Source organism: Anomaloglossus baeobatrachus, chromosome 2 (genome assembly GCF_048569485.1).
Source record: "Anomaloglossus baeobatrachus isolate aAnoBae1 chromosome 2, aAnoBae1.hap1, whole genome shotgun sequence".
NCBI lineage: Eukaryota > Metazoa > Chordata > Amphibia > Anura > Aromobatidae > Anomaloglossus > Anomaloglossus baeobatrachus.
Genome location: NC_134354.1, coordinates 658,950,159 through 658,973,112, shown reverse-complemented (window position 1 = coordinate 658,973,112; position 22,954 = coordinate 658,950,159). Strand labels below are relative to the sequence as shown.

General features: G+C 48.6%; 1 long non-coding RNA gene across 1 annotated transcript in view; it reads left to right on the top strand.

Moving 5' to 3' along the window:
• The first annotated feature begins 6,064 nt into the window (after positions 1-6,064).
• The window catches only part of LOC142290502 (uncharacterized), a 35,699-nt gene continuing 18,809 nt past the window's right edge, over positions 6,065-22,954 (top strand). The window contains exon 1 of the long non-coding RNA XR_012750325.1: positions 6,065-6,158. This is a non-coding gene — a long non-coding RNA (uncharacterized LOC142290502). The remainder of the gene's footprint in view (positions 6,159-22,954) is intronic.

Here is a 22,954-nt window from a genome sequence, read left to right as displayed (position 1 = left end):
AGATCATTTCCTCCGACACATGTCAAAGCTAAGAGACTGAACTTCATCATATCTAAACTGTTGGACATAGAAATGCTGCCTTTCTGCCTGATGGATACAGACGGTTTCCAAAACCTGATGGCTATGGCAGTCCCCCAGTACCAGTTACTCAGTTGCCATTACTTCTCTAATAAAGCTGTGCCTGCACTACACCAGCATGTCACAGACAACATCACCTGTTGTGAATGTTAGTTATGTTTTGGCTTCTGGGAGGTTCCTTCTGGTGGCCAGGAATGGTTTGGACTTGGACCAGGTGTGTTGTGCAGTGGGTGTTTCCTTTGCTTACTCTCTGCTTATTTAAATCCTGGTCTGATTGCAGGCTGTTGCCGGATGTCAGTTGTTCTTTGGATCTCCAGCCTGCTTAATACTGCTCTACACCACATCTTCCCCAGATAAGTGCTTGCTCTTTATTTATTGTCTGGTTCTTTTGTTTATCTGGGTTTGTCATTTGCTGTGGTTGGTTTCAGTTTATTTGCTTGCAGGGATTTTCCCCCTTAGTGGATTGTTGAGGAACTCCCTGCAGTTCTGTGTGGAGTATAGCTCCTTTGGGTCCATGTGTTTGTGGCTTGTTGACTTTGTTATGATTCTTGTTTTCTGTTCATTGGTATGACAAGGGCACCTGGTATAGGGCGGAGTTCAGATCGTGCGATCTGAGGGCCTTTTTGTACTATCAGGAAGTTGGTATTTTGCAGGGTTTTTCTCTGGCCACCATCAGTCCCTTTCCTGTCCTTTCCTATTTTAGTCAGTGGGGGCCTCACCTTTTGCTAATCCTGTCATCTACCTGTGTATTGTGTTTTTCCTATATCACCGCAGTCTTTGAATGTGGGGGGCTAGCTATTCTTGTCTATTTTCTGAGGCAGAGAGTTATTCATCTTTCCTACCTTTAGGATAGTTAGTTCTCCGGCTGGGTTCGCGGTGCACAGGATGTTAGTTCACCCCTCGGCTACTTCTAGTTGTGATGGTTAGTAAGGGGATGGCGGCCAGATTAGTTGCCAATGCTCTTGTCATCTTTTGCCAATGATTTGTGGTGGTCTTCCATGGTTCCGGATCATAACAATCACCCATTCCTTGAAAAACTCTGTGTCTGAGAAGGTGCATTTCACTACTGACACCTACATGAGCAAGCATGGTCAGGGGCATTACATGTCACTCACTGGGCACTGGGTGACTCTCGTGGCTGTGGAGGCAGGTGGGCAAGGGGCTGCTCCACAAGTCTTGGAATCCCCAAGGCTTGTAGGACAAATCTCAATATGTACCACTTCTTCCACTGCTTCTGCCTTCTCTACCTCTTCTGGGGCCTCCACCTGCACCCTAAACCTCTCCCTTAATGTAACATGCATTCCAACAGTTCAGAGAGAATCCCCCCGACCTCTGTACAGCACTGCCAGGGCTCAACACACTCAGGCAGTGTTGAAATTAAAATCCATGGGAGAGCTCAGTCACACAGCTGAAGAGTTGTGGACAGCTATCCCGGCCGAATGTGAGTAATGGGAGTCTCCACTGACCTAGAGCCAGGGAAGGCCGTGTGTGATAACGGTACAAAACATGTGGTGGCCCTATGCCAGGGCAACCTCACACATGTGCCTTGCATGGCTCACATCCTCAACCTGTTTTAACAGCAATTTCTAAGCCCCTATCCCTGTCTGGAAGAGCTGTTGCATAAGGCAGCACTTCCGCCATTGGCACCCTACGACTCATGGACTTGCATCGCTACAGAGGTCTTTCAGCCTACTAGTTAACCGGTTGATATGCAACATGGTGGGATTCCACTCTGCACATGTTGCAGCAACTGTGGCAGCAGCGACGAGCAGTGGTTCAGTATGCCATGAGGTAAACACTTTCCCAACGCGATGCTGTCATGGGGCAAATCATGGTTGCAGTGGGAACAGATGAAGGACCTTTGCACCCCTCTACAGAGTATCAAAATGGCTACTAAGATGACGTCATCAGCATCACTATTCCAGTCATCTACATGCTGGACCAGACTTTGAATAGTCTGCGAGAGGAGGTGGTGGTCCCAGAGGAAGAGGAGGAAACAGAGGAGGATGCGGAAGGGAGACTGTACCGCCCCCGTGCCAGCAGCCTGCCGCTGCTTGGGTCCGAGCTGTCCGGTGGGTGGCTCGAGGGTCTCCGGGATCCCGCGGACACTCCAAATGAATAGGGTTTGGGGGTGGTGGATGTAGGACGTATATGTATGGGCTGGGCCGTACTAGGTTCGTGACGCCACCCACGATATGTGGTGAGTTTGGACACCACCGTTGCAGTTATGGGGCACCCGGGGGAGATGTTGTGCAGCAGGTTGTTAACACCTCTGTGGGCAGGGATGGTGGCCCCGGGACCCGTTGGGTGATTCGCTGGTGCAGGTAGATGGGCGACCGCAGGGTACTGGTATACTCACTAGTGAAGAAAACACATGAGTCTCTGGTAAACCCAGGTGATGGTGGTTGGTGCCCGCAGCCGGCTGCATTCTTGTCCCCCACCCGGCTGGTGGTCTCTGTCTTTCTCCTGCACTTTTGTGTGATGGTGGACTGCCTGTGCTTGCAACTTCAGGAGTCCGCTCCCGGCTGGATGTGGCCTAAGGAGCCCTTGCCCGCCGACGCTGGCTCGTGGGATCTCTGAGCCCTGGCGATGGCCTGTTATCCCCCTCGGTGGGCTGTTGCCTTTAATCGGGACTTTGGGTGGGACAGGACCTCTAGTCCTGGCCTCAATCCTTTAATTAACCAGTTCCAGTCGCTTCTGGACCTAGCTTCAGGGTCTGAGGACCCCCCAGTGTGCTCCGGTTTCCGGGTCGGTTCCCCGGGTCGGTACCGGCGGGCCACCACCCTGTCCCAGTCCACCGGCTCCTGCAGACGGAGACTGCCGTCTGCCTCCTAGCCAAAGGCACCAGGGCTCCTACCCTGGTACCTGTCAGTTTGCTTCAGGCCTGACATACAGGCCTGACCTCCACTCTCCTTCAACTCTCAAACTCGACTCAACACTGACTGTTTACTTTCCCCGCCCCGGGCTGTCTAGACTCCTTTCTTCCAACCGCCTGGCTCCGCCCCCTGGTGTGTCTGTCTAGCCCTGAGGGAGGTGACTAGGGTTTTAAGGTTGGCTGATGTCACCTGTGAGGGAAAGGTGTTGTGCAGGGGCCTATCTTTGACTACCTGGCCCAGCCAGGGCATCACAGAGACCAATATCACTAGATCCAGACTGTCATCCCACAGGTGAGTGGCAAGGGATGGTGGAGTGCAGCGATCTAGAGGGGTTTATGGTACCAGACAAACTGTTATTGAAGGTGCAGGAGCCGAGGAACAAATTGACGAGGAGGAAGAGGTGATGGGTGCACTACAGTCAGGAGATGAAGAAGATATTGATCCTTACACAGCATGGACTTGGACCTCACGGAAGCGCCAGACACATGAGCGCCTTCTTGCTGCAACATGATTCCAGAATTGTAGCATAGAATAGTGCTAACTACTGGGTTGCCACTCTGTTAGAACCACGGTACAAGAGTAAATTTTGCCAGATGCTTCCCCCCTGGAAAGGGACACGCGCATGTTCGAGTATCGAAACCAACTTGTACTCAATCTTAAGAGTGATTTTTCGCAAGACAGCAGTGAGGCACCGAGTGTGTATCGCAGTTCTTGACGGCAAACACAGCAAACGTCCATTTGTCAGCTCATAAACAATAGCAGCAGCAACAGTTTAACTGGCAGAAGCTATTTTTCAAATTGTGGGACATATTTTTTTACACCATCACATGCACCACCAGAACAGAGTACAACTCTGATACATACATAGTGAATGACTAGAGAAGATGGTGCAGGAGTATCTCAAGCTCAATTGCAGTACCATCAGGAGGGGGGCAGACCCTTTTGCAATTTGGGTTTCAAAAATGGAACAATGGCCTGAGCTCACAAGTCATGGCTTAGAGATTTTTCATGCCCGGCAGCCAGCGTTCTCTCAGAATGTGTCTTCAGCGCTGCTGGTGTTGTCCTACTGGATAAGCACATCGAGCTGTCCCCTGAAAGTGTAGACTACCTAACTTTCATAATGATGAACAAGTCATGGATCTAAAATGACTTTTCCACCCCAGTTGTAGACTGTGCAGAATAAGCAATGTTGTACTTTTCAGTGTGCTGCATTGATATCGCATTATTGCAGATTGGGACACCTTTTTCGTGGCTTCTGTTGCTACTGCTGCTGATTTTGATAACAAGTGCCTTAGTGGTGCAACAATGAAGCGGTGTGTCCATCGCTGTTACTTTAACACCTTAACTTTTTGTCCTATATGAAGCACCTACTATTCCTCCTATTCAAACTCCTTTTGCTTCCTAATTTTTTTTAAAATGGAGACTCGTATCCAGGTCTTCTTGTTCTCTTTGGTCTGTGTTGTCTGTAGTGGCATGGCTCTCAGAGCACGAGGCCTACATCTGTAACTCAACCACTTCTTCATTTGAAGATGGGCCACATCTTCTGTGTTGCATGGCCCATGCAACACTGTTGTCAAAAGACTCTATGGGCATTCCAGGGTAATTGCTGAAACTGTCCTAGTGTCTGCACCAATTTTTTGGAAATATGGAGACTCTTATCTAAGTTTCCAAGTTGTGTCTTGTCTGCAGTGGATGGGAACACAAGAGCAAGAAGCCTACACCTGTCATTCATTCACCTACCTCTTCATTTGAAAAATGAAAATGCTGGGCCAGACCCTGTATGGTGCAAAGCCCTTGGCTGACTGCTGTGCAAAGACACTATGGGTACTATGGGGCAATTCATGCTACTGTCCTGCTATCTGCCTTCAATTTTTGGAACTATGGAGACTCCAAGATGGTTCTCCAAGTTTCATCTGTCTGTAGTGATAGGGATCTCAGATCAACAGGCCTACCCTTGTCACTCATCCAATATTTCTTATGTTAATATTCTAGGAAGTTAATGGCTGTGCCACAACAGTGTGGCTCCGATGTCAAACAGATTGAGCTGTTTTGGCAGCTTTTGAGCCCCCCAAATGTGTTGTCTATGCCCTTTTTTTTGCCTCCCATTGGATTCAATGGGTTCGGCTAGGATCGTATATCAGATAGGCAATCTGATCAGCAAACCCATACAGGTTTGGCGATCCCAAACTGATCCGATCCTTGGCAGGATTACTTATCTCTACCCGGCACCCCCGCCGATCAGCTGTTCTCGGCGGCTGGAACTGATCAGTTATGGTGCTGCACATCGCGGCCCAGTCAACTCTATAGTGGCAATGGCAGGGTACTGCATATCTGCCCCCTGTTCCAATCAATAGGGGGTGGATGTTCAGTACCTAGCCGCTGTCATTATTCAATTAACAGAGCTGTGCAGTTCCGTAACTAATCAGTTACGACTGTCGCCAACATCGGGAACAGCTTAGCGGGGGGTGCTTGGATGTAACACCCCCACTTATCAGATGTTAATGACTTATCTTAATAGTATGCCGTCAATGAAAAGTGGTGGACAACCTCTTTAAAAGAAAAGCAAGGCACAAAGATAACATATGATCAAAAAACAAAAGCTAAACAAAAAAAAGGCAAAAATGAATCAGACACTTGGGTCTTTCCTTGGAACAGGAAGGCTCAGTGAGATACAACTCTCATAATTAGGGATGATTAATTGAAGGCTGCATTTTAATTTATCTCCATTCTTTTCCACTGCTAATTGTCTTTTTTAACTCATTGAATGAACTGTCAGAAACATATGCCCTCAGAAAAAAAGTAATGTCATTTACTACATCACTCATTCAATCATTTATTAAAACTACACTAAAATAAATAATGGTCACTAAAAAAAGAAGAGATCAATAGAAGCAGGAATACCAGGGGCGGTGTACCCTATGCACTATGATGTAAATGAGATAAATAATTGAATTACGTCCCGACAGCCTCATTACACAAAATTATGTTAAGAGGTGTAGGAGTGGGTTTTACAAGAGGCAAGCTGCAGATATCCTGTATACACCCTCAATTGTCACCCCCTCCTTAAATAGGACTCTCTTGAGCAAAGACATATGCTGGGACCTGTTACTTGTAGAAGTTAGAAGAGCAGGACAGAGAACTTACTGGGACAGAATGTGGTGGAGGTTTTCAGCATTCTCGAGGCAGATGAAGAAACATCCAGGAGTAAGTCTTACAATTTTCATTCTTACCTTTAATTAATTTAGCTGGTACCTTGTAAGAAATTGTAGAAAGCACAACGTATGCAGAGTATTTTTTTTGGAATATATGTACATAGTGAAAACTTTTCATTCTTCTTATTATTTTTTATTATTATTATTATTATTATTATTATTATTATTATTATTATTATTATTAGAGCAAAAGGAGCTACTTAGTTTTCTTGCACTTATGTGGGAGATTGTATCTGTCGGTGATTGAAGACTCTTATCAATAGGTGGACGACCATATTGTTACACCATCCTAATAATGGTACATGTTCTTTACATTTCCCAATGTCATTAAGCACATACAATGGAGTTGACACGTAACCTATTTTCATAAGAAACTTAGTTTTGCATAGTGGATGTAGACATAAAGTCTTAGTTGCCAAATGGTCTTATTCTAGAAGCATTGGGACTCCATTCTAGTGTTGACCCCCAAATCTCACATATAAGATTATCAGTGTGATATGATAAATCCCATGGGAAGTGATCATTCTAAAGACACTTCTATGGACCAGACTGAGAAATTTCTAGTAATGTGATGCTATGAGCCATATCTTTTGAACAAAGGATGCCACTGGTCTGTTGGTATGACTGAAGGTGTTTGCTCCAAAGTACAGAAGTAAACCCCTATTAAATCCCTGAATTATATGTTTCACCATGAAAAACACATAAGTAATATAAATTCTTTCAAGTTTGTATTTCCTAATCCTTGCATACTCTTGTGCTACAGGTGTCTAGGTGTTAGTGTAATTTAGCAAAACCAAAGAATTGAGCTTGAGCATAAGTTGGCATACATGGGGAGAGCAGGTTCACACTGTGGCCATTTAAAGATAGAAACAATATGAGCATAAACCTTGCTGTAAGTAAATAGTAAATATAAATAACATTCAAAAAACGCATAAAAGCCATACCCCCACGACAAGGTGTACCCCAATCTGGAAAGTCCTATCAACTAATATTTAAACCTCACCTTGTGTCAGATGACCTCAATGTAGATGAGTGCAGAGTATGATACAGGCCGGACTGCTCGGACACCTGCCGATGGGAAGGTATATAAATGATATGCCTAGCTGAAAGGGGTGGGGGTTACACCGCTGTTTGTGCAAGGTACTACAAACTATAGCAAAACCACAAAAATGAGGTTTGGAACTGCTAGTATTGTAAAAGTGAACGTAAGGTAACATGCAACAATCAGAATCGCAAATTGGTGGTAGTGAGAAACAAACTATATATTAAACCATTCTCAAGCTATATATCATTTAATTTAGGTGAAAATCCACTTTCATATGTTTTTATATATATATATATATATATATATATATATATATATATATATATATATATATATATATATATATATATACGGTATTTTTTGTTTTATAAGATTATAGCACTAGATTATAAGACGCACCCCTTTAGAGATTAAAAAACGTAAAAAAAAGAGGTCCGTCTTATACTCCGGAGTTGTCATACCGGAGGGGACGGCAGTGGTGGTGGAGCAGGGTCACAGGAGGCAGAGGCTGTTCTGGCAGCAGCGGCGGGTCAGTGGTGGCAGCAGCGGGTCAGTGGTGGCAGCTGCGGCGGCTGGTCAGTGGTGATAGCGGCAGTGGCGGGTCACTGGTGGCAGTGGCGGTTGCGGGTCAGTGGTGGCAGCAGAAGCTGTGGTGGTTGTGTGGTGGAGGAGGCTGATGCGACGAGTGTCCCAGTCTGTCCGTCGTCCAGGCATCAAATAAATGGCGCTCGGAGCGGCGCGTGTGTCGTGGGCGGTGGGGCGCTGCGCTCGCTAACGCTCGGGACCGGCACTGCTGCTGCTGCTGCTCGGTGGCTTGAGCTGTGGGCCAGATCCAGGGACTCGAGCGGCGCTCCTCGCCCGTGAGTGAAAGGGGGAATTTGGGTTTGGGGGATTTAGTCCGTGACGCCACCCACGGGTTGTGGTGAGGTTGGGGCACCACCGCTGCTGGTGACGGGGATCCCGGGAGCGATGGTAGGGAGCAGCTGGGATGTTGTTTTCCCCCTCCGTGGGTAGGGGTTAGTGGTCCCGGGGCCCGGTGAGGTTATGGGGAGGCAGGGTTGGCAACGTACAGGGTCGCCTGGACTGCGCAGCACGGTGCCGGATGGCACGGTTGTACTCACTCAGCCACAAATGTACGCAAAGCAAGCATTGTTGACCTTAGGGAGATCAACATATCCACTGCGGAGACACCATCACGTGTTTATCAACGCAGTGATTCTAGAGCAAAGCCCCCTGGGAAGTTTGCAAATGAGAAAGCCGCGGAGACACCATCACATGTTTCTCTACGCTGGCAGGAAACTAGCCAGGTCTTTCACCGGAAGGAACAACCACGGGAAGGGCAGTCTCCAGTCAAGGAGACCACCTATACCAAACATGGTATCCATCCACAGACAGCTGTTTCGGGGTATTTGCCCCTCATCAGTGTGGAGTAGGAATCTGGCTAGTGGGGGCAATGCCTAGTAAAAGACTACTTAAGCAAGCATTGTTGACATTGTTGACCTTAGGAGATCAACATATCCACTGCGGAGACACCATCACGTGTTTCTCAACGCAGTGATTCTAGAGCAAAGCCCCCTGGGAAGTATGCAAATGAGAAAGCCGCGGAGACACCATCACATGTTTCTCAACGCTGGCAGGAAACTAGCCAGGTCTTTCACCGGGAAGGAACAACCACGGGAAGGGCAGTCTCCAGTCAAGGAGACCACCTATACCAAACATGGTATCCATCCACAGACAGCCGTTTGCGTTGAGAAACACGTGATGGTGTCTCCGCAGTGGATATGTTGATCTCCCTAAGGTCAACAATGCTTGCTTAAGTAGTCTTTTACTAGGCATTGCCCCCACTAGCCAGATTCCTACTCCACACTGATGAGGGGCAAATACCCCGAAACGGCTGTCTGTGGATGGATACCATGTTTGGTATAGGTGGTCTCCTTGACTGGAGACTGCCATTCCCGTGGTTGTTCCTTCCCGGTGAAAGACCTGGCTAGTTTCCTGCCAGCGTTGAGAAACATATGATGGTGTCTCCGCGGCTTTCTCATTTACAAATGTACGCAAAGTCTCTGGTAAACCAAATGGCTGGATGGACGGGTCCCCGCAGCGGCTGCTGTAGCTTCTCCCAGACGGTTGGTGGTGACTGCCTTTCCTGCACCTTTGTGTATGTTCGGTCCCGATGGATTCCCACCGGTAACTCGCTCCCCAGCGTGTATATGTGCCGGAGGAGCCCTTTTGCCCGCAGGCTCTGGCCCTTGGAACTCTAGCTGTGGCGGTAACTGTATTTCCTTCTACTGGTTGGACGGTTGCCTTCAATCGGGTCTTGCCTGTTAGGAAACCCCTGGGGTTCCGGTCACTGATGGATTTGACCTCTAATGGCGAGTCAAAGCCTGGTCGGGGTCCGTAGGCCCTGCCTGTGTGTGCTGGCTTCACTTTGCTCCCCGGTTCGGTACCGGCGGGCCACCGCCCATCCCCGGTCCTACGGTTCCGCGTTGATCTGCCTCTCCTGCAGAGGCCACCACTGTCTGCCAACCTTGCTCTTAGTGCCCGGGCCACACACCCGGACACGGTCAGTTTGCTCCTCACTCCTTCACTTCCCTAACTGAACTCTCTTCCTTTTCCCGCCTCCAGGACTGTGAACTCCTCAGTGGGTGGGGCCAACCGCCTGGCTCCACCCCACCTGGTGTGGACATCAGCCCCTGGAGGGAGGCAACAAGGATTTTGTGTCTGGCTGATGTGCCTGTCTCAGGGTGGGGGTGTATGTTGTAATACCTGTGACGACCTGGCTAGTCCAGGGCGCCATATTCCCCCTTGGTTAAATGCAGACCGTCCGCGGGCTGCCCGTCCACCACCGGTTTTATTTTTCTTTTTTTTTTTTAACTGTAAAAATATAAAACAAATATCAACAGTTTATGCATTTTTAAATCTTCCCTTACGGGAGGCATGTCACTTGAACGTTGCAAAACAGATATATCTACATTTTTAATAATAACGGATGGACGGCTTCCGCTCTCCCACCCAAGCAACCTAGCCCTGATGCTGCCCCTAAGAAGTGGGCAGCACCATTTGACCCCAGTCCAGATCCAGGCTGCCCGAGCGGGAACGGTACAGTTACTCGCACCCGGCTGTCACTTCAGGGGATCCCACGTCCATGGGGACCCCTGACCCCAGAGGATGACCACCGGTCCTGGTTGTGGCCGGGCCCCAGCCTGCTCTGCTGCGGGCCCTTCCTCCAATCTGCCTCTCCGGAGGCGGCAACGGAAAACATGCCCCAACATATTTACAAACCCACAAGTTTGTGGGTGCCCTGCAAGTTCTCAGGCATGTCCATGAAGAGTTCCTCATGCAACGGTTACAAAGGGTCCCTACGGGACAACTTGCCGGCAACGGCCAGGTCAATTACGGTATCAATCAGGTCATTCTCTCAGTTTGATTAGTCTTATCATTCATTTATAACGGTACTCATGGTCCCAACGGGGACAACGGTGCAACGGAGGGACCGCTGCCTTACTTCAAGTCCACACCGCAGGCCGGGGGAGGGGACTGGGCCGGTTCTTGGGCCTCCTGGCCTTCTCTCAGCTTGGCATCAAGGGCAAACCAGCCCCTCTCTCCACAATGCCGCGTATACATCGCCTGGGAGCAAGTTACGGCCTGGGTGGCCCTCTGGCAGGTGGGCATTGACATCCCGGCGGGGGTCAAATCTTTGCACCTGACCCTCGTATATCGGGCCCCGTACCCGGAAGGTGGCTCGGCGGAGGTTCTCCTTCTCTTGAATCATGTGGGCTATCAGCTCAGCCTTCCACTTCTCCCTCTCCGCAATTTCCCGGCTCAGCTGGCTCGGCTCCCTGTCCCAGTAGGGGGCGTCTGTCTGCCCCTGCGCGCGGGTCGGGCCCCGCAGGATCTCCTTCGCACTGCCCACTACTGGCATTCGCTGTGGAAGGTCCCGCGGTGTCATAGCCTGGGGCGCTGCCTCAGAGCAGCGACCCGGCGCAGCCTCAGCCGAGGCGGGGGATAAGGGTACAGGGGTCCTCACCTGCTGAGCCTCCACCTCCTCCTGACGGAACGGATCACCGGAGCCGGACGGTACTGGGTGCAGTCACTTCCGATGCCACTGGTGTGTCTTCGCAGACCGACGCTGCCCTCGGGAGCTTCATGGAAGCGGTGCGGGTCGTCTGCGGACCTCGTCTGCAGGCTGGTCCGCTCGGGCGGACAGGCAGGGTTCCGCTACCGATTGTGGGGGTAGCGGGCCTAGTGCGGGGCGGCAGCGGCCAACACGGGTAGTGGGGAAGGCAGCAAGGTGAGCGGGCACAGACCGGGCCCCTCAGCCGCGACAACCGATCCTGTAGGAACACAGGGGCGTGGGTCACTTACCGCTCCTCCAAGACTTCCTCCACCTCGCGTCTCCGTATGGCCGCCACCACATCCGCCATGTCGGTCTCCCACTCCTCCAAGAGGAGCTGCACTTGCACCTGCAGACGGCTGCTCAGTTGGACAGTCCGGACCTCCACCCAAGCTGCGGTGCCGGGCGCGGGCTCGGGGACTGCGGGGCTACCGGACGGACGGTGCATGCTGGCAGCGGTATATGGTGGCAGAGCCCTGGCGTCCCCTGCCTTTATGACCTCAGCTTACATGCGGCTGGACGCCATCCGTCCCCCCTTGGTCTTTTCTCAGCACCTCCTCTTCAGGGGCGGGGCTTCGGCTTTCGCACCTCCACTGCTTGGAAGAAGACGCTCGAGCGGGAAAATCTTCGCACCCAAGATGGCGGTATTCTCAAATTTTTCGTCCGGACACTGCCAGGCGGGGCACAAGGCGCACTTCTACCAGCCGGTAGAACGGTAAAATCCTGTTCGTGACGTCAAGTTGTCGCGGGCGGCGGGGCGCTGCGCTCGCTAACGCTCGGGTCCGGCACTGCTGCTGCTGCTGCTCGGTGGCTCCAGCGGTGGGCCGGATCCGGGGACTCAAGCGGCGCTCCTCGCCCGTGAGTGAAAGGGGGAATTTGGGTTTGGGAGATTTAGTCCGTGACGCCACCCACGGGTTGTGGTGAGGTTGGGGCACCACCGCTGCTGGTGATGGGGATCCCAGGAGCGATGGTAGGGAGCAGCTGGGATGTTGTTTTCCCCCTCCGTGGGTAGGGGTTGGTGGTCCCGGGGCCCGGTGAGGTGACAGGGAGGCAGGGTTGGCAAGGTGCAGGGTCGCCTAGACTGCACAGCGCAGTGCCGGATGGCACGGTTGTACTCATTCAGCCAAAAATGTACGCAAAGTCTCTGGTAAACCAAACAGCTGGATGGACGGGTCCCGCAGCCGGCTGCTGTAGCTTCTCCCGGACGGTTGGTGGTGGCTGCCTTTCCCTGCACCTTTGTGTATGTTCGGTCCCGATGGATTCCCACCGGTAACCCGCTCCCCAGCGTGTATATGTGCCGGAGGAGCCCTTTTGCCCGCAGGCTCTGGCCCTTGGAACTCTAGCTGTGGCGGTAGCTGTATTTCCTTCTACTGGTCGGACGGTTACCTTCAATCAGGTCTTGGCTGTTAGGAAACCCCTGGGGTTCCGGTCACTGACGGATTTGACCTCTAATGGCGACTCCAAGCCTGGTCGGGGTCCGTAGGCCCTCCCTGTGTGTGCTGGATTCACTTCGCTCCCCGGTTCGGTACCGGCAGGCCACCGCTCGTCCCGGTCCTACGGTTCCGCGTTGATCTGCCTCTCCTGCAGACGGCCACCACCATCTGCCAACCTTGCTCTTAGTGCTCGGGCCACACACCCGGACACGGTCAGTTTGCTCCTCACTCCTTCACTTCCCTAACTGAACTCTCTTCCTTTTCCCGCCTCCAGGACTGTGAACTCCTCAGTGGGTGGGGCCAACCACCTGGCTCCACCCCACCTGGTGTGGACATCAGCCCCTGGAGGGAGGCAACAAGGATTTTGTGTCTGGCTGATGTGCCTGTCTCAGGGTGGGGGTGTATGTTGTAGTACCTGTGACGACCTGGCTAGTCCAGGGCGCCACACGTGCGCAGATGGAGCTCTCATCCAAGAGCTCCATCTGCGCACGCGCTAACCCCCGGTGCCATTATTTGAAGCTGGAACCATGGACAGACTAGGAAACTTGCCGCACAGCCACCGCAGTCCGCATAGCCACCCAGCCGCACAGAGTGGTAGCCAGCAGACCACCTTCCCACCCACACAGAGAGGCAGCCGGCTGACAAGACAGACAGGCATCCGGCCGCCCGCACACACAGACAGGCACCCTGCCGGCCGCCCACAAGCACCAACAGGCACCCCCATCGCCCGCACACTGAGCCGCACAGACAGCCCCCCGCCAATTCACCTCCCTTTAAGCTATGTTCGGATTTTAAGACGCACCCCTCATTTTCCTCCCTATATATATATATATATATATATATATATATATACTAGAAGGTGGGAGGTGTGTGACAGCGGTGTTGTATGTGTGTTGCGTTGTGTGTGTTGCGTTGTTTGTGGAGCGCTGTGTGTCTGCAGCATTCGGTGTGTGTGGTGCTGTGTGTGTTGCGCGGTTTGTGTGGGTGTGGAGTGCGTATGTGTGTTTTGGGGGGAGGTATGTTTTGTGCAATGTGTGTGTGTTTCGCGGTATGTGCGTATATTTGTTTATGCTGCGGTGTTTGTGTGTTGGGTGTTGTGTGTGCGGCGTTGTCTGTGTGTGTGTGGGTGTCTGTGTAGGGCGGTGTTTGTGGTTCCCAGTGTGTGTGTGGTGTGTTGTGCGGTGCGCGTGTGGCGGTGTGTGTGTGTTTTGGGGGGACGTGTGCACCCCCATCGTGCTCCATCACCCATGCTGTGCACCCCCCATCGTGCTCCTTCCCCCATGCTGTGCATCCCCATCGTGCTCCATCCCCCATGCTGCGCACCCCCATCGTGCTCCATCCTCCATGCTGCGCACCCCCCATTGTGCTCCATCCCCCATGCTGCGCACCCCCATCGTGCTCCATCCCCCATGCTGCGCACCTCCCATTGTGTTCCATCCCCCATGCTGCGCACCCCCCATCGTGCTCCATTCCCCATGCTGCGCACCCCTCATCGTGCTTCATCCCCCATGCTGCGCACCGCCCATCGTGCTCCATCCCCCATGCTGCGCACCCCCTATTGTGCTCCATCCCCCATGCTGCGCACCCCCTATTTTGCTCCATCCCCCATGCTGCGCACCCTCCATCGTGCTCCATCCCCCATGCTGCGCACCCCCTATCGTGCTCCATCCCCCATGCTGCGCACCCCCCATCGTGCTCCATCCGACATGCTGCGCACCCCCCATCGTGCTCTATCCGACATGCTGCGCACCCCCATCGTGCTCCATTCGACATGCTGTGCACCCCCATCATGCTCCATCCCCCATGCTGCACACCCCCCATCGTGCTCCATCCTCCATGCTGCACACCCCCATTGTGCTTCATCCCCCATGCTGCGCACCCCCCATCGTGCTCCATCCGACATGCTGCGCACCCCCCCATCGTGCTCCATCCCCTATGCTGCGCACCCCCCATCATGCTCCATCCCCCATGCTGCACATCCCCCATCGTGCTCCATCCTCCATGCTGCACACCCCCCATTGTGCTCCATCCTCCATGCTGCGCAACCCCCATCGTGCTCCATCCCCCATGCTGGGGCCACCGGGGGCGGGGCTGAGCATGCCAACGTGTGCCGGGGGCGGGGCTGAGCGGGCGAGGCGTCAGCGTATGCCGGCTCCCTGCACATGTGTACCGGGAGCCGGTGTACGCTGGTAACCATGATACACATCGGGTAACTAAAGGAAGTGCTTCCCGATGTGTATCATGGTTACCAGCGTACAATGGCTCCGTCACGATCCCAGCATCGTAAAGTTATGTCCGCCGGGGGCGGGGCCGAGCATGCCAACGTGTGCCGGGGTCGAGGCCGAGCGAGCGAGGTGTTAGCGTATGCCGGCTCCCCGCACATGTGTACCGGGAGCCGGTGTACGCTGGAGCGGGCGATGCATGCGGAGGGGCGCGGAAAGCGGCTAATCCATGCGGGGGGCGGGGCCAGGCCGAGGCGAGCGGCCAATCCGACAGTTGTCACTGTAACGACACTGTCACTGTAACACAATTTTGGAGCAAGACAGACAGACAGACAGAATAAGGCAATTATATATATAGATATATATATTACAAAAAGACACAAATAATAATAATCTTCTGCCATAACTGGATTCCTCTGATACAAGCAAGACCAATCCAGTAAAATTATTTGCAGTTTCAATAGGTAATGGAAGTCAATACCTGCAGAGCCTGGAGAATACAGATGCCATGCTGGTGGAAGTGGCAGATAACGTCAATTCCTTGGACCACTTGATATTGGAGCATTTTATTAAGCAATTACTAGGCATGTAGCTCTTGCATATATATTAACTTTTAAAAATATCATTAAAGCAGATCTTCTAAAGGGGTATTCTTATCTGAAATATTGATGACACGTCCACAGAGGAACCTCACGGACACTAATTACTCAGGAGAACGGGCATCCAACAGCCTTAAGGGCACTTTACATGCTGCGATTTCGCTATCGATATCGCTAGTGTGCTTACCCGCCCCCGTCGGTTGTGCGTCACGGGCAAATCGCTGCCCGTGGTGCATAATATCACTTACATCTGTCACACGGACTTACCTTCCCTGCGACTTCGCTGTGGCCGGCAAACCACCTCCTTTCTAAGGGGGAGGTTCGTGCGGCGTCACAGCGACGTCACTCAGCAGCCATCCAATGGAAGCGGAGGGTTGGAGATGAGCGTGCGGAATATCCCGCCCACCTCCTTCCTTCCTCATTACCGGAGGACGCAGGTAAGAAGATGTTCTTCGTTCCTGCAGTGTCATACATAGCGATGTGTGATGCCGCAGGAACGACGAACAACCAGCGGCATGCACCATCAACGATATTATGAAAAGGAGCGATGTGTCAACGATCAATGATTTTTGACGTTTTTGCGATCGTTGATCGTCGCTCCTAGGTGTCACATGCTGTGATGTTGCTAACGACGCCGGATGTGCGTCACAAACACCGTGACCCCGACGATATATCGTTAGCGATGTCGCAGCGTGTAAAGCACCCTTTAGACTGAGTAAAGAGGTGGCTATACATGTGCACAGCTCTCTCCATTCAAGTCTATAAGGGATGGGGAGACACCCGTGGTATGCTATGCATCCATTTAGTATACATGTAATAGATTACCTACAGTGTTTTGTTCTTATTCATCATCTATTTAAATTTTATGTGAAAATATATTTTTTACTCCATTTCACCTTAGCATTTTTCAATGGTATACAAAAAAAAGTCATTTTAGCAAGATTTTTGCAATGTTCAATACAAGAGTGAATGCCACGCTTTTACTAAAGATTTCCATGGAGAAGAACAAAACTTAATTTTGTGGCAATTTTGGCATGCTCATTCTAAAAATAATGTATAATGGGATAATAAGGGACTGTTATAATCACTAGACAAATCAAGGTATAATTTGAAACAATCTTTCTTTTCACATCCCATAATATGGTGTATTGCTTGCTGTCCATGTAGATCATTATTGTGTATGTATATATTATTCATAAAGATAAAAGCCTTTGTATGTGTATACATCTGCTTGGGATTGCTTATGTTTAACACCACAGGGTGAAAGGTCCATAATTTGGAAGATATCCAGAAGAAAAGCACACTTCCCAGGACCCCTCTTCCCCCTTGATACATCCCTGAGTATTCAAACTAATCTCATCAAGAGCATTTACTGAATAACTACCTCTTGTATGTTGTGATTGTCTCAGTGTGAGAACCTTAGCAACATAATTCCTCATTTCTTCGTCTCATCCACCACAACTGAAATGCAGCAGAAAGGGGATCCTATAATCTCAGTTCTTCGGTTTTATATAACAGTGCTCATTATGCTGAGTTTGGTGAAATGATTGCTACTTGAATTAACTAGATACTATCAATATAGTATTCCCATGATTCATGTATTTATTTTACTTATACTGTATAATATTTGATAATCTACTGGTGATAAAAAATATCATTGTAGGAAAAACAACAGCACACATAAGTGACACATCATTGAAATCTCCTCCAGCCCTCAGTTTACATAGCAAAATCCTGCTGACAGATTAAATTTAACGAGAAGATTGAGGTCACAGGGCTCTCTTACTTGTAGGATAGAGAAGTTACCCCCCTACACATCTGCATCCCATTATTATCACAAAATAATAATATTATTTATTCACTTATAGTACCATTAATTCCACAGTGCTTTACATACATTGGCAACACTGTCCCCATTGGGGCTCACAATCTAAATTCCCTATCAGTATGTCTTTGGAGTGTGGGAGGAAACCAGAGAACCCAAAGGCAACCGACACAAACACGGGGAGAACATAGAAACTCCTTGCAGATGTTGTCCTTGGTGGGATTTGAACCCAGGATCCCAGTGCTGCAAGACTGCACTGCTAACGACTGAACCACCAATGTTTGGGTTATTTAAATTGTTAGTCTGGGTTCGGGCATTCAGTATATTTGTCACAGCTGGTGGTAAAGTCAAAGTATATTAGACAGATTCTTAAAATAGTTAGCTTAAAATGTTAACCAGAATGTTTTGTTTTAAATTTATTTGCGGCAGTTAAAGGGGTACTTTGGAGTGATAAAAAGTTCTTCTGATGGCTATGCCCTCAAACTCTAAAGATGATACTACCCTCACACTACTTGAAATTCAGTGAGAAGATGGAGCTCTCTCTCTTCCTTCTGGGACATTATATCACACAACAAAGGGCATGGTCTGCTCCTGGGTGCTCCCCCTCCCTTCTGGGTTGTTACATCACACATAAAGGAGGCGTGGCCTGCTCCTGGATGCTTCCCCCTCCCTCCTAGCATGTTACATCACACATCAGCGGACCTGCTCCATTTATGTCTGATGTAACATCTCAGAAGAGAGGGGCAGGATCCAGGAGCAGGCCATGTCCCTTAATGTGTGATGTAAAGTCCCAGAAGGAAGGAGGAGCACCAAGGAGCAACTCCTGCTTCACACTGAATTTCAGGTAGTGTGTGGGTTGCAAATAGCACTATGGATCCCATCTTTATAGTTTATGAGGCCATAGCCATTAGAATAATTTTTTCTCTCCCAAGAGTACCCCTTTTAGGAAAGTACTAGTAATGCAGGTGAGAAATGAGGGGCAGGCATAATTTGGTCTGAACGGTCACAGCAAAATTATCATAGTACAGAGATCTAATAATAACATTGTCATTTTCTGAGACGTGTGGCTGCCCTTTGGGCCATCTTAGGCTACAAAATTCAGCACCCCTTATGGTGTTTCTGAGTAAAGGCATAGCTTTTGATGATCATATCACCTACAGTATATAGAAAGGTTACAATGAGTTCACAGTTTATGCATATTTTGTCTGGAATATTTGTCTTTGTACATAAACTTCATGGCAAAACTCCAGAATATAGATAATGGAGCATCTTTTAACTACTTTCAATTTCCAAATATCTAAAACAGTTAAAGAAATAACCTGACCATATTTCTGACATTTTAAACTCTGAAGACGCTCCACGCTTAACAGAAGTGAATATGAAAGCTCAAAAAATGCCCGAAAGACACCTAGATGTCATTTTGAACATTTTTCCAGTGCTTTCGTTAGAAAAACCCTGAGTGTTGTCTTCATTGTTTAATAGAGTGGGAAAAAAAATCTGGAATATGGCATTATAGAAGACATCTGAAAAATGATCGATAAACGCTAATAAAATGCTGGTGATCAAAGACGATGAAAAAGTGCTCAGAGAGTTACAAAAAAGTAGCAAAAAGACACTGGCATTACTGGTATGTCTTCTACTTGAAACACTTGGCAGGTTCGCACATACCATAGCAGATGCAGTTTGAGGCTCAAATAAGTTTTTAGCCAAGTACCCCTTGTATCCCTTTTACTACCCATCTTTTAAAATTTCTCAAATTTTCTATCAAAACAGATTGCTCACTATATATTTGGAACATATTCAACATACAGCTTTTTACAATAAGAAAATTGCATGCACAAATGCTAAGTCTTCACTGACAACACCGGCAAGTTTACTTGTTCTAAATCGTTTACCGCCCGCCACATTTTTATTATTTCCACAGTTTGTATGTGAGAGCTATTCTGTGTGCAATTGGTCCGCTCTAAATGAGGCAATCAGCAGCAGTACATAGCCTGGAAGGGGACTCCAGCTTAGTTAAGGTCAAGTGCTTGTGTATAGTATCCGATTGAGGGCAAAGCTTTCTTTCCCTTGGGACAAACACAGGCAAAGTAGACCTGAAGACTGCAACAAAAGCCATTATTCTCAGAAATGGAGAAACAAAACTCTTATTAGTGCGCTAAGGAGGTAGGGGTTTGACCCATCAGGTGCTGGACAGACCGGGGATGCGGCTGTTATAGTGTGTTGCTACTAAGATTACTATACGATTTTTTGTCTTGTTTCATTTTGCAAGCAATTAATCTCAGAAAACTTTAGAAATAGATGTTAAAAAATACATCTAGAATTTTGTACAATTATTTTGTTTAAATATCTGATGTGGTTCACTAACTTGGAGTGAAAATATTTTTGAAACAGATTTCTTTTTGTATCTTTTATTCAAAAGAATTATTTATTTTTTTAAATATGGAATTAGTAGAACTGCTTTTGCTCACACTTTGCAGGAAGAGCGTTTCATGAATTCATCCTTCAAGATCTGCTCTCAAGGGCTGTAACCATGTACAATGAATTAACTATAATAAAACAAATATAGAGTCCTTTAATGGTATATGCACACAATGGGCCCGATTCATGAAGACCAGCGTACAGGTACTGGAGTGAGATTTTTGGTTAATGCCACAGGTTGTGGGCACGTCCCACTTCAGTTTTGCCCATTTTGTCAAAGCTGGGAGAAACTGGCTTGAGAACATAAAAAGTCACAAAATGTAGGTGCAGTTCTGGCATGAAAGAACTGATGAGTCGATTCAATGTATTTTGAAGCAAGTTCACTCCAAAACCCACCTGAAAAAGAGCACAGAAAATGTTATAAGAATGAACATGTGTATTTCTATGTAAAAGTGACCATGTTGTTAATATGTTCAGTTGCCTTTAGAGCATCTTTTAATTGCTTTAGGTCTCCAAAAACTCAAAGTGAGTAAATATGAGCAGACCACACACACATATCCAGAAAATGGCAGTAAAAAATATACTACAAAAACGCAGGCAAAATGCAGTGCTCAGAAGCATCCGTCAGGAAACACCAATAAAAAAAAAAGACACTTCAAGAAGAAAAAAAGCCAGTGTTTCTTGAAGCGTTGAAGTGCCATCCTCTTGTAAAACTCAGTATTTTCTCTGCCCTGGAAAATGTGGTGCCCCTGAGGCTTCAGTCACCACAGGGTACTGCACCTCACCAAAGGTGCAGGATTCATCTCGGGTACAAGGGATGTCATTGCCGGTAACCCACCACAATCCACCAAAACACACAGTTAGCTGCCCTCCCACCGTGACTCAGTTAGGGTAGGATCATTTGGATGGTCACCACAAGGTATGGGACCTCTCACCCACTAGTTCAGTATCCCGGGGGGCAGAGCAACACAATGGGGAGCAAGGTGACATACACACACAGAGATTCACAAATTTGTGGTTTAGCACAGACCAAGGAACAAGTGAGATGTGGGCAGAACACTGTCATTGAGGGGAGAGCTGCACCATAGCTCCCTCAGGGCCGAGCGCACAGAACAGGGTGCGGAGCCCTTGGCTAGTGGGCACTTCACGTCCCACAAGCAGAATCCGCCGGGCAGAGGATTTCAAGTCTTCTGGCCCACACAAAGCACATGGGGCACAGCAGTATATAGAGCCAGGAGTCGTGATACAAAAGTGGCACCAGTAATGGACTCGCGCTGCCTGCCATACGGGACAGGAACGGACCCCATCTAAGAACTCGGGTCCCCGCGTGGCTTCAAGCCGCAGGGACTCACACAACACAGTGCAAGTAGGAAAGACTCACAGAAAGAAACACCGGTTCTGACCTTCGAACTATCCGGGATCAGCTGGGGCCCATGACAACGAAGTCCGGCACTCCAGAGGCGGTGAAATCTCAGTGAGTAAAGAATTTCTAATACAGGAGCTGGATTCGAATTCATGTTACTTGTGGATCTGGCAACATGCAGTATGGGACAGTTTCTCTTCAACCACATAAAACCATTGACGAAAAGTGCATTATAACACACAGTTACTAACACTTTGGAGGTAGAAGTGGGTTCCTTTTCTCTTAGGCCCCTGTGTGGCTGTGTAAGGGGGTGCAGGCCCATGTACTCCGCCCTGAAGACACCAATCATCATTGTGGAATAATAATGCAAATTGTTGTTTTGCTTTACTTGCAAATTTGGCCACCTAGTGGCAGAGTTTCAGTGCTGCTCAAGAAAGTAATAAAAATGTCTCAAAACATTCCCTTTCTCTCATTACTCTGACATTTTGCAAATATAAATAATTTTGGTAATTTTACTTGATCTAGAAGGTTTATTCTGATTTCATGTCAGTGAAAAAAACATGCATAGTTCTCTTTAGATAGTGTATGGTTTCAACTGTATATTGTAAAGAGAGGGCTGCAATGGGCACAGCTAGAGTGGAAGCATGGCCACAACATGGGTTTGGAAGCAGAAGGCCAGGAAAGGATTAATAGGGAAAAGAGTGTGGAAAAGGTGAGGGCAACTTGAAAAGAAGATGAGAAGATGTTGGAGCACCGTTTTCCCTGTACATCCAGGACCAGTGAATGACCTACCAACCCTCCCTTATGTTATGTTCTTCACTTAGTTAAAAAAAATATATTGAAAATTTGGCAATGATGCGGCACTTTGGATTGTAGAAATGCCATAGCAGCCTGAGGTGAGGAGGTTAGGGATGACTTTGGTTATTGGGGTAGGGTCTCATCGGAGGTATGTTCACCCTTCAATCACAAGTTATGGTTTGGTTCCTGCTGCACCGGTTCCCAGAGAACAGGTTGTACTGGGACAGCTTGGTGACATTTGCCAACCCCGAATTGGAGCGAAATGACTGAGGAATATTGATTCTGGTGCTGTTCAGTGGTTTTTACGCCATCCAGGATCTCCTCAGAGAAGAAGGTGTAATCAATAAAGGCCGCTGTGGCCGTATATTTCAAACGTCGCTCAGCGTGTTTGAATTTATTTGTTAATGCCTTAGACACTTTACATACAGTAACTTTAGTCATGTATTTTTTTACCCACTCTTGGTTTTGGCTGACAAATACTGAGTTAAAAAGATCACCAAATACTAGTGATGAGCGAGCATACTCTCCACATCTCGTTATTTGATCAAGCCTCAATCATTTGAGTTTGAAAATGCTCAAGTTTCCCTTTGACTTCTATTATACTCAGTACTCAAGTCACGTTTGAGCACCCTGATACTCGATTGAGTAACAAGCAATGGTGAGCACATTCGCCCATCACTTCCAAATACTCAACATGTGCACGTGGCCTTACAGTACCAACCAAAGCTATGGGATTTCAGAAATCTCATGCACACAAAGCTTTTTTACTTGATTGAATTTGAGAATTACAGCGATTTTGAAATTCTGCAGCTTGTTAGTTATTTCAATTGGTTTTTGGGCTGTTTTTTTAGAGTTTTTTCACTCATAGAAAGCAATGAAAAAGTAAATAAAAAATACAGCATAATATTTGTGTCACATTTTGCAACTGTTTTTTAGCAGTATTTTTGGTGAATAAAACTAACCTTTTC